Below are 11,136 nucleotides of genomic sequence, written 5' to 3'. Positions count from 1 at the left end.
AGATAGCGGCATCAACGACAAAAAGTCAAGGAGCCAGATCGAGAAGCTGAAGCATAAGAAATGGTGATATCAAGGAAGTCAAAGAAAAAGAAGAAGAAGGAAGAAATTATCAATAATCGAAGTAGAATCAAAGAAGCTAGAAGACGATGAAGAGTTGAAGTAGCCAACAAAAGTGGTGGCAGAAAGTTCGGCGTAACTTGTGAATTCGGAACGAATTCATTTTAAGGAGGGGAGAATGTAATAACCCTGACCTTAGAGGACAAGTCAACGCAAAGTCAACGACGTGGAATCATCCAGAAACCAAAGTGGAAGGTGTATGAAGATGTTTATGGAGGTTTCGATCGAGGAGTTTTGAAGAACGATCGAGCATAAGTAAAAATGGTTCGAGGAGTTAGAAACTAAGCTACGGAATGGTGATGGTCGAACATGGAGGATTTCCAAAGTCAGCAACTCAAGTAAGACTTAATCTCAATCATCAAGTTGAGATAGGAGAAGACATTTGGTCGAGTCAGAATCAAGTTTGTTCGAGAGCGTAAGGAAGCAGTCGAAAAGCAGTACCGGAGATAGTCTACATCAGAGGTTCGGTAGCAGCATGAAGACAAAGGTGATCAACATAAATCAACGAGTTAAGGAGTTAACCTAGAAACGTTATTTAAGGTATTTGAAGACATATTAGAGAGTCTAGCCAACACATAACCAAGATGATCCGGAGAAAAGCAGTTTTGGTCGATATGGTCAAAATGAGCTGGAGGAGAGCTAAGGAAGCCAAATGAAGATGTGCAAAGATGAGAGAGGAGTTCAAAGGGATGTTTTACACATTTCCTCAGGTTTTGAAAGTGGTCAACTCAGAAGTGAAAGTCAACCAAAGTCAAAGGAGAGAGAAAGTGCCTTATTGGTCCATTTACCACTTCCGAGCAACCAATAGGAGCATGCCACGTGTAGGAGACAAAATTCCTTCAAACCTGGACAAGGTGTGGAATAAATCAAGGGATTTTTGGGTGAAGAAATCATGGGAAAAAGACATCTAGAGAGCAAGGAATCATGAAGACACATTTTATACCCGAAATGAGCTATAAATGGCAAAGAAGACATGGACTGGAGAAATGGGTTTCTACCTCAAAACCTCGACATCTAATGTTCATTTAGGACCCAAATGAAGTAATGGAGCAGGCTGGAGCAATCATTTGAAGCCTGGAGTAAGTGGAGCAGTCCATTAACCAAAAGTGGTATAAAAGCCCTTCATGAAGAAAAATTATTTGGAGTGGAATCACGTCAGGCACGAAGGAGAACATGCATTGGTCAATTCAGCACCTCATGGAGTCTACAGGAATAATGGGGAACAAACCTAAGGAGTAGGTTTACCATGTGTTTTGCAAATAGCTCATTTAAGCCTTAAAAATGGGTTGTCGCAAAGTAACTTGCCGATCAAGTTTTGTGCTGCGATTTGGTACACTTGAACGTCAAGGTAAAGTAAGTGACCTTCCAGAAGCTCAGAAGAAAAAGAGTAGATTAAGAGTATTTAACCCACATGCATGAATTTCGGGTTTAAATTGGTGACAAGTGTGTGAACATGTGTCAAGTGCTCCCATCCCTCCCTTTGGCTATAAATAGAACCCTTAGGATGTGTTTTTGAAGTTTAGAAACCCCTGAGCTTTCTCTCTCACTCGATCTTATGGTTTGTTCTAGAGAGAGAAAATGGCTTAAACCGATAAATGTTTTGAGTGTGTGAGGTGAGTGTGAAAGGCTTTTGCGTGGCTTGATCCTTGCTCTAGGATCAGTTGTGAGTGCTAGGAGTGGTGGTAAGACCTTAGTTGACCGTTTGTAGGTTCCCTTTCCCTCTTAGCCTTTAGCCTCTCTTTGATCGGTTTTAGTGTTAACCTTAGGTCTTTTGCTCTTGGAGCTGTTGTGCGGTTTGTGAAGTCTTAGGTGGGTTTCCCTGGTTGTGTTGTGTGTTCTAACCGTGTGTGTGTGCAGGTGGAGGAGCAAGAAACGTTTTAGTTCTTGTGATTTAACCACATTTGTGGCTATGATTGTTTGTGTGTGTGTGTGTGTGTGGGAGATTGGTAGTCCCCATACTTGAGTGTTTACTTTCTTGCATGCATTAGTTGTATTTGTGCATTGCATGTCTTGTGGTGGTGAACATATTCATCTAGGGGTGATGATATGTTAGACATGCATTGTGTTGTTAGGTCGTTAGTTGCATGCATGCATTCGTTTGATTAGTTGTAGCTTATGAGTTGTTGTTGTGAAGCATGAAGATTTGAGTGTAACTCTCTCATGTAGTTCATATGCTCATGCATTGTAGTGTAGTTTGGGGTTGCAAAGAGATTTGAGTGAGACTCTCTCTTTTGCCGGGTAGTTGTAGTGTGTCGCTCGCTTTAGTTGTTTTAGGTTGAGTCTAGGCTTAGGGTTGTATTGAGGTTTGTGGCTTTGCCCCCTCATGCTAGTGTGTTTGTTTTGTCTAGGCTAGGGCGAGTGTGAGATGTGTTGTGCATTTAGTCTAGTTGTGCGTGGAGGTTAGAGGTGGAGCTCCCTCACGCTTGATTATTGTTTTGATGTGTTGTGTTGCATCTAGACTAAAGTGCATGGCTGTCTCGGAGTTAGATTGGGAGATACCCAATTCTTCAGTGGTGGAGTGACCTGTGGCTTGTCACGTGAAGTGGGTCGCGCCCATGGACAAGCGCTGCACGACGATGAGGCCCGAGTTAGATTGGGAGATGCCCAATTCTCGGAGATGATGTTTTCCGATCATGTGACTTATGTGTTTGTGGTCGGGAGTGTTCAGTTGGGAGATTTAGGGCTCTGTGTTGTGAGGGATCCCGGGATGTGTTGCGTGTGGCGCCATCCTTTGAGTGTTTTGCTTTGTAGTGTTTGAGTCTAGGATTGAGTCTAGATCGAGTCTTAGTTTTGTAGTTAAGTCTCGGTGGGAAACTTGGGTGTAGAGTAGTTGCATTGCATTCATGTTTAAGTTTTTGCATTTTATTCATGTTTAAATTTTCGCATTGCATATTTAATTTCTGTTGTTCTTATTGCATTGCTTGGTTGTGTTGCTCTTGTTGTTTGAGCATGGGCTGAAGGGGGTAGTTGTTGTTTTGTTTTGGGAACTCACTGAGTGATTTCGATTACTCATTCCCTCTTCTACTATGCAGGTAACCTTAGGGGATTGGGCGTTTGCGGGGTGTGGAGGACGAGGCCAGTCGTAGATTTCCGTTGTTGTTTGCAAGGCGCAAGATGTTGATGTTTTCACTCGTTTTGTTTATCATGGGTACCCGTTGACTCGTTTGTTTTATTTTCTGCTGCGTTTATCTTTAAGGACTTTAGTCGAGTTCCCAACTTTGTAAAATAAATAAAATTATGTTTGTTTTAATAAAATCCCCGTGGAACGCTGATATTTGAGTTTAGTCCGAACTTAACACAACTCTTGACCGAGGTACGGGTTGGCAAGCCTTAGGCCGAGGTTGAGAGGGACGGTACAGTGGTCGGACTGGTCGAGACTTTGAATTTGTTTTGAAGTCTTAACTGGTACGACTGCGGTACTGTCAACCCTTGTAACGCTTCCGGGACGTTCCGGGTCGGTCCAGCCTAGGACGGCCCGGGGGTGTTACAGTCGGGGGCATTCGTATTTCATAGTCAGAGGTGAAATTCTTGGATTTATGAAAGATGAACAACTGCGAAAGCATTTGCCAAGGATGTTTTCATTAATCAAGAACGAAAGTTGGGGGCTCGAAGACGATCAGATACCGTCCTAGTCTTAACCATAAACGATGCCGACCAGGGATCAGCGGATGTTGCTTTTTAGGACTCCGCTGGCACCTTATGAGAAATAAAAGTTTTTGGGTTCCGGGGGGAGTATGGTCGCAAGGCTGAAACTTAAAGGAATTGACGGAAGGGCACCATCAGGAGTGGAGCCTGCGGCTTAATTTGACTCAACACGGGGAAACTTACCAGGTCCAAACATAGTAAGGATTGACAGACTGAGAGCTCTTTATTGATTCTATGGGTGGTGGTGCATGGCTGTTCTTAGCTGGTGGAGCGATTTGTCTGGTTAATTCCGGTAACGAACGAGATCTCAGCCTGCTAACTAGCTACGTGGAGGCATCCCTTCACGGTTGGCTTCCTAGAGGGACTATGGCCGTTTAGGCCAAGGAAGTTTGAGGCAATAACAGGTCTGTGATGCCCTTAGATGTTCTGGGCCACACGCGTGCTACACTGATATAATCCACGAGTTCACACCTTGACCCACAGGCCCGGGTAATCTTTGAAATTTCATCGTGATGGGGATAGATCATTGCAATTGTTGGTCTTCAACGAGGAATTCCTAGTAAGCGCGAGTCATCAGCTCCCATTAACTACGTCCCTGCCCTTTGTACACACCGCCCGTCGCTCCTACCAATTGAATGATCCGGTGAAGTGTTCGGATCGCGGCGACGTGGGTGGTGTAACACCCCGATCCGGCCGACAAGGCCGTGGTCGAAGCCTTAGATCCTTTCAACAGATACGCAGCGGATTATTCTCTAGTTAACCATTGGTCTAAAACCAATCTAACACTTGTCTGGTCGAATCACCTTAGCCTTGGTCAGTTTACTCAACTAGCAATTAGCTTAAAGGTCAATCCTAAACCCAAACCAAGCCATACGATTCTGAGGTTCCATTCCCCTAAACCATTCTATCTAGATCTACATAAGTAAATGCTAGATCATACCTTTGCCACATCTATGGAGCTTATTAGCTCATCGATCCTCCATTGACTCAAATTGCTCTTGCTTGACAGCTGAACCCCGATCACTTAATGATCTTACTTAAGGTCCTTATCGTGACTCATGCATCAAACAACTCCCCTAGGTACTTAGTCATTCAACCAACCATCCCCACAGACATAAGTAACCTTTGAGAAGTCTTTGAAAGGATAAGGGTTTGCATCTGGCCTTTCTCGGCTCATGCACAATCCGAAATCCTTTTGCCTTATAGGCAATAGTACCAAGTCCATCTTCTGGACTGACAAAGCTCATTAGATCCTAAGTCAATCAACCAACCATCCTCACATGACTTGGAACTGATGAGTCATCATCTGGCCTGACCGGCCTTGGGACTTAACCCAGACAACATATATGATTTGTTCATACCAACCGATGCATTCATTAATCAGGTTAGGACCGACACCTTAAACCATCATTCAGAGGTAAGGTCGTCGATACTCAACCATGATCAGATCTTACACAGCCTTCCTTGAACAATCAAACTTAGGCTCAGTATCTATGGTCTATGACACATAGTACTAGCCACACACTTCGTCATGACTCTTAGCCAATCTCGAAGCTATTAACACCAAGGTTGATATCTAGAAGCATCACATCAATGCCCTTACTCCAGCAACGTGACTATCCATACTAGTGTTCGTCCATCAAACCATCGTCATGAAACATGATACGACCACTAGACTTGATAAGCCATCGTCCACTTAGCATGTACTGATATAACCGGCCTTCCATTGCCATCATGTGGGTCTACGCCCTACATGAGGCATATGGCGCCTATCCTACTTACCAACCCAAGGTTGATCGTAAGATATCCCACTTAGCCTTTGCGGCCAGAACCATCCATCCATTGACCATGGATTATGGTTCATACATCAATCATGTTGTATGGATTGCCCTATCCTTAAGGCCTTCGCTATTTCCTTACAATCATGTATTGACCTGTAGGACAACCTATTGCCATCATGTGGGTCCACGCCCAACATAATGCATGTGGTGTCCTTGTGACCATCGAACCACTCGTACCCTTTTCGGTCCCGTTCTGTTCGTACCCTTTCAGTTCCGACCCGTTTGTACCCTTTCGGTCACGAACCGTTCACATCCGATGGATCACGACACGTTCGTACCTCTTGGATCACGACACTTTCGTACCTCTTGGATCACAACACGTTCGTAACTCTTGGATCACGACATGATCGCAGATCTTGGATCACGATACATTGCATCCTTGGGATCACGATGCACCCTTTGGTCATTGGTACCCTTTGGTCCTCGTACCCTTTGATACTTGCAACCCTTGGTATCTCGTACCTTTTGGTTACTTGCATCCTTTGGTATCTCACAACCTTTGGTAACTCATGACCCTTGGCAACACGTAACCTTTGGCGACTAGTACCCTTTTGATCCAACCTATCCGCTATGGTTAGCAATCAACGTAACCAACCATGACCCAGGGTCTATAACGTGGTAATATGGTTAACTATCACGTTCCATATATATATATATATATATATATATCATATAGACATAATAATATAAAGAGACAGAGATAGAACCACTCACAGCCGCTATAGCCCTTACCGATCGGTCAGTCCGTCTCTCGGCTAACCACCCTTGGACCCTTGGTCCTTGGCGCCTATTTCCCTCCAGGAATAGGTCTTCCTATTGGCCTTAGTGACTTATAAAAGCCACGGCCTCATATGGCTAAAGCCATACTCACCATGAACCGGATCGTGCCCTTATGGCTTTGATCCCGGATTATGCCCTTCCGGCTTGGATCCTCGTTTCTCATTGGGGGATCCCTTTGTTTAGGACGTATGTCCTTTGTCTCAGACTGAATGAGAATGAATTCATAATCCCTGGACGTCCTCCCCTTTATATAGAGAACCAAAGGTCATGTGCGAAGAGTCACATCCCTTCGAAGCATCCTTTTGGGACAGATCTTGGCCATCGATTACAATCAACGGTCCAGATCGTACCTGTTCAGAAATAGAAGGTTTCAGACCTTATAGGCACGTCCAACCCAAGCCAAGACCTGGTACCCAAGCCCACGGCCTGCCCACAAGAGCCCAACGACTCATGGACTACATGGCCGGACCTCATGGCCCGCCACTGACCCGGACCCGGACCATCGGCCCAAAACTCGAACAGTCCGTCGAGCTGAGATGAGCTGACTCCCAGCTGCCTCAGCTGAGTGAGATAGTAGTCCAGCTAGTTGAGCTGATTTAACTTGGAACGAGCTAGGCTGAGCTTGACCGAGCTACGTCTAGCTGATCGAGCTTCTCGTAAGCATCGCCCAGCTTCTGTACAACTTATCCTAGCTGACTTCTTTCTCTTATAAGGTTAAGTCTCAGCATCCTCACGTCCTTAACCTTCTATCTTGGCCATGGAACGCTAGCCTTAAGGTCTTAAGACCGGCTGGTACGTTTCCCTCGAACCATGGCCGTCCCGACAATCCTATCCAGGATTGGGGGCGTGATAAGTCTCCACCACTTGAAATGGATTCGTCCTCGAATCCGGTGATGATTATACCTTGTCTTAAGACAAAATATTCCAACCGAACTTATTCTAGTCTTGATAAGGGAATAGAACAAGCCTGATTCAGAACAACAAAAACCACTTCGATGATCAAATTCCTTTGACCATCGTTGTACAAGTCTCCCTTACTTGATAAGGATTTAACCACAAACAATCCTATCAAGGGGTCCTTCTGGTTTTGCTTATGGCACCCTTACTGGTGTACTTCGACCACAGTGGAGGGTCCATCAAGCATTCATTCAAGTGATACTTGTAATTCCATCCAAAGACATTCCTTGTGTCACTAGACGAACTCTCCAGGTTGCGGTCCTAGTATCCAACAAGTCTATGTCTTTCTTTTGAATATCATCTTCTTCAGATTTTATTCTATCTCTGATCATAGTCCACGACTAGATCATAACAAGTCCCTAGGAACTTGCTGCATACTCGAGCCTTAGTAGATTTGGCCAATCCCCACGCCACTCGATGTACCAGTCAAGTCCTCATGAACTCGTTCCAATCTTTAGGCTGCTCGTCCTACAACGACTCCTAACAGATTGTTATGGTTCTTTTGTCCTTTATGGACAATAAGGTTCATGACCTCAGCCACAACGTACTGGATCATCCCCTTAACCAGCCACAACCTTTTCAGGCTTCGCCACATTGCGATCTTAGTCCCTCCAGACTAAAAACGCCTCAGACTTGACCTCTGTCCTTCACTGGACTTTGTCATAATTCGATCCTGGTCCATTTACGGACGTGATCGTATTCCGGTCCTGGTCCACTCAGGGACTCGACCATTTCACCCCGACCATAGGTCCATCTCCGAATAGGTCGTGGCCTGATCCTCATCCCTTACTGGACTTGATCATTCTCTTCTCAACCTTAGGTCAATCTCCGACTTGGTTGTACTGTGACCATGGTCCTCTCTCGGACGTGGTCGACTTCAGCTCGGCCATCTCGGCAGGAGCCATCAGAAACAGACTCTAGGACAGCGGAGCTGCCCCTGGTTCCAGTTCAATCATTAATGGATCCGACCTATCAGGGGGGACACCCTGTAGCGAGCGGAACACATCTGGGAACTTAGACACCAACGGATCCTCAGACAGATCTTTCAGATCAACAGAATTTGCCGCGCTCCATAGTGGTAATTGTGGTCAAAAATACTTCTCAATCCCGTCTAAGTATCCGATCCACACGGAATGCTGACACCACTACTTTCCTTAAAGCCGGACTCAGACATTGGATCTCGATACCAACGAGATCCCAGACAGATCAACAGAATTGCCGTGCTCCATAGTTGTAGTTGTGGTAAAAAAATACTTCACAACCCTGTCTAAGCATCCGATTCACTTGGACTGCTGACACCCCTTCTTTCCTTAGAGCCGGACTCAGACTCAGACTTTGGTACTGGATCGGGTGAGGTCCAGTCTCCAATTGCACACAAACTTGGTGGCAATCGAGAGTGGCCCGATACTTTCCCAAACAGATTCATGCATAGGATCATCTCATGATTCTGTAGGCGCGTGGATATTTTTCTCAATCAGATCTACAGGCAGATTTCTCTACTGGATCATCACCGGGATATTTTTCCTGAGCCCTAGTGAATGCATTATTTGCCCATCGGCTGCCCTCACTAGTCTCGAATCATCCCAGAGCTCAGACAGAACAGACTCTTTCCGACCAGTCCCGGACTCACAAAACTATGTGTAGCCTTTGTGTCGAAAAGTATGTGTGTTTCCACACCACAAATCCACTTGTGGAAAATATCTCAGTTCATGACCACACCACAAAGAACGTCCCATAACATCCCTCATGACGTCGCCTATCACTTAATACTTCCACTACCATTAGGTACCTAGATGAGTAGGATTTCGGTTCGATCACATATTTGGAAAACTTCCCATACCATTCTCCAAAGCGTCTTACTATTGCAAATGCTCACACCATTCACAACAGCAATTATAATATACTATAATCCCCATCATACTATGATACTTAACATCATGTTCTTCCAAAGATTGGAACGAATACCCTGAGTTTCCTCATTCTTTCTTTGGACGGATTCAGATTGGAATTGATTCATTCCATCTGACTCGTTAAATGGAAACCTACCTTGACTTATACCGAGTCCTAACTGATCCATCTGATCAGAAGTCCACTCGTGTACTGGTCATGTAGTGTCTCCCTTGAGTCAGATTTTAATATTGCATATGCTTTACTTATTATGAACGACCATCAAGGGATAACACTTTACTTCAGTAGAATGCTGCACGTTTATTTCAACCCAAGCCACTCTCTGGTCCATGTTACTTCCCTTTTTCAGGACATCCATAAACAAGTCTTGCATTGATTCCATCCCTTCCAACCCGTCTAGTACTTCTAAATACTAGATCGACCAACCTTTCTGTTTTTAGGTTCTTGCCCTTGGAAAACGTATCTTGGCTAAGCCGGTTCATCTTAGAATTCCCACATTCACAAGCATGATACCCTAGCTTTCCTCAACTCTTTCTTGGCTCACCCAAACTAAGGTTTCATAGTCATCATAGTTTTGGAAATAATTTCGGTATGAAACTCATAATCTTAGAGCGTTTTCCTAAACAGGATCAAGCATGCTCTGATACCAACTTGTAATACCCCGATCCGGCCGACAAGGCCGTGGTCGAAGCCTTACATCGCTCGGTCCACTTCCTGGCCGAACCTCTTAATTTTTGCCCTTTATTTATAATATCGCCTAAAGGCGAGGGCTAACTTAAACCTTATCTAAAGACTTCCTTAGTCATTAATAGCTTAGATCCTTTCAACAGATACGCAGCGGATTATTCTCTAGTTAACCATTGGTCTAAAACCAATCTAACACTTGTCTGGTCGAATCACCTTAGCCTTGGTCAGTTTACTCAACTACCATTTAGCTTAAAGGTCAATCCTAAACCCAAACCAAGCCATACGATTCTGAGGTTCCATTCCCCTAAACCATTCTATTTAGATCTACATAAGTAAATGCTAGATCATACCTTTGCCACATCTATGGAGCTTATTAGCTCATCGGTCCTCCATTGACTCAAATTTCTCTTGCTTGACAGCTGAACCCCGATCACTCAATGATCTTACTTAAGGTCCTTATCGTGACTCCTGCATCAAACAACTCCCCTAGGTACTTAGTCATTAAACCAACCATCCCCACAGACATAAGTAACCTTTGAGAAGTCTTTGAAAGGATAAGGGTTTGCATATGGCCTTTCTCGGCTCATGCACAATCCGAAATCCTTTTGCCTTATAGGCAATAGTACCAAGTCCATCTTCTGGACTGACAAAGCTCATTAGATCCTAAGTCAATCAACCAACCATCCTCACATGACTTGGAACTGATGAGTCTTCATCTGGCCTGACCGGCCTTGGGACTTAACCCAGACAACATATATGATTTGTTCATACCAACCGATGCATTCATTAATCAGGTTAGGACCGACACCTTGAACCATCATTCAGAGGTAAGGTCGTCCATACTCAACCATAATCAGATATTACACGGCCTTCCTTGAACAATCACACTTAGGCTCAGTATCTATGGTCTACGACACATAGTACTAGCCACACACTTCGTAATGACTCTTAGCCAATCTCGAAGCTATTAACACCAAGGTTGATATCTAGAAGCATCACATCAATACTCTTACTCCAGCAACGTGACTATACATACTAGTGTTCGGCCATCGAACCATCGTCATGAAACATGATCCGACCACTAGACTTGATAAGCCATCGTCCACTTAGCATGTACTGATATAACCGGCCTTCCATTGCCATTATGTGGGTCTACGCCCTACATATGGCGCCTATTCTACTAACCAACCAAAGGTTGATC

Source organism: Brassica napus, unplaced genomic scaffold, assembly GCF_020379485.1.
Source record: "Brassica napus cultivar Da-Ae unplaced genomic scaffold, Da-Ae ScsIHWf_1228;HRSCAF=1754, whole genome shotgun sequence".
Classification (NCBI taxonomy): domain Eukaryota; kingdom Viridiplantae; phylum Streptophyta; class Magnoliopsida; order Brassicales; family Brassicaceae; genus Brassica; species Brassica napus.
The sequence above is the reverse complement of the archived record's forward strand: the minus strand, read 5'-3'. Positions refer to the sequence as shown.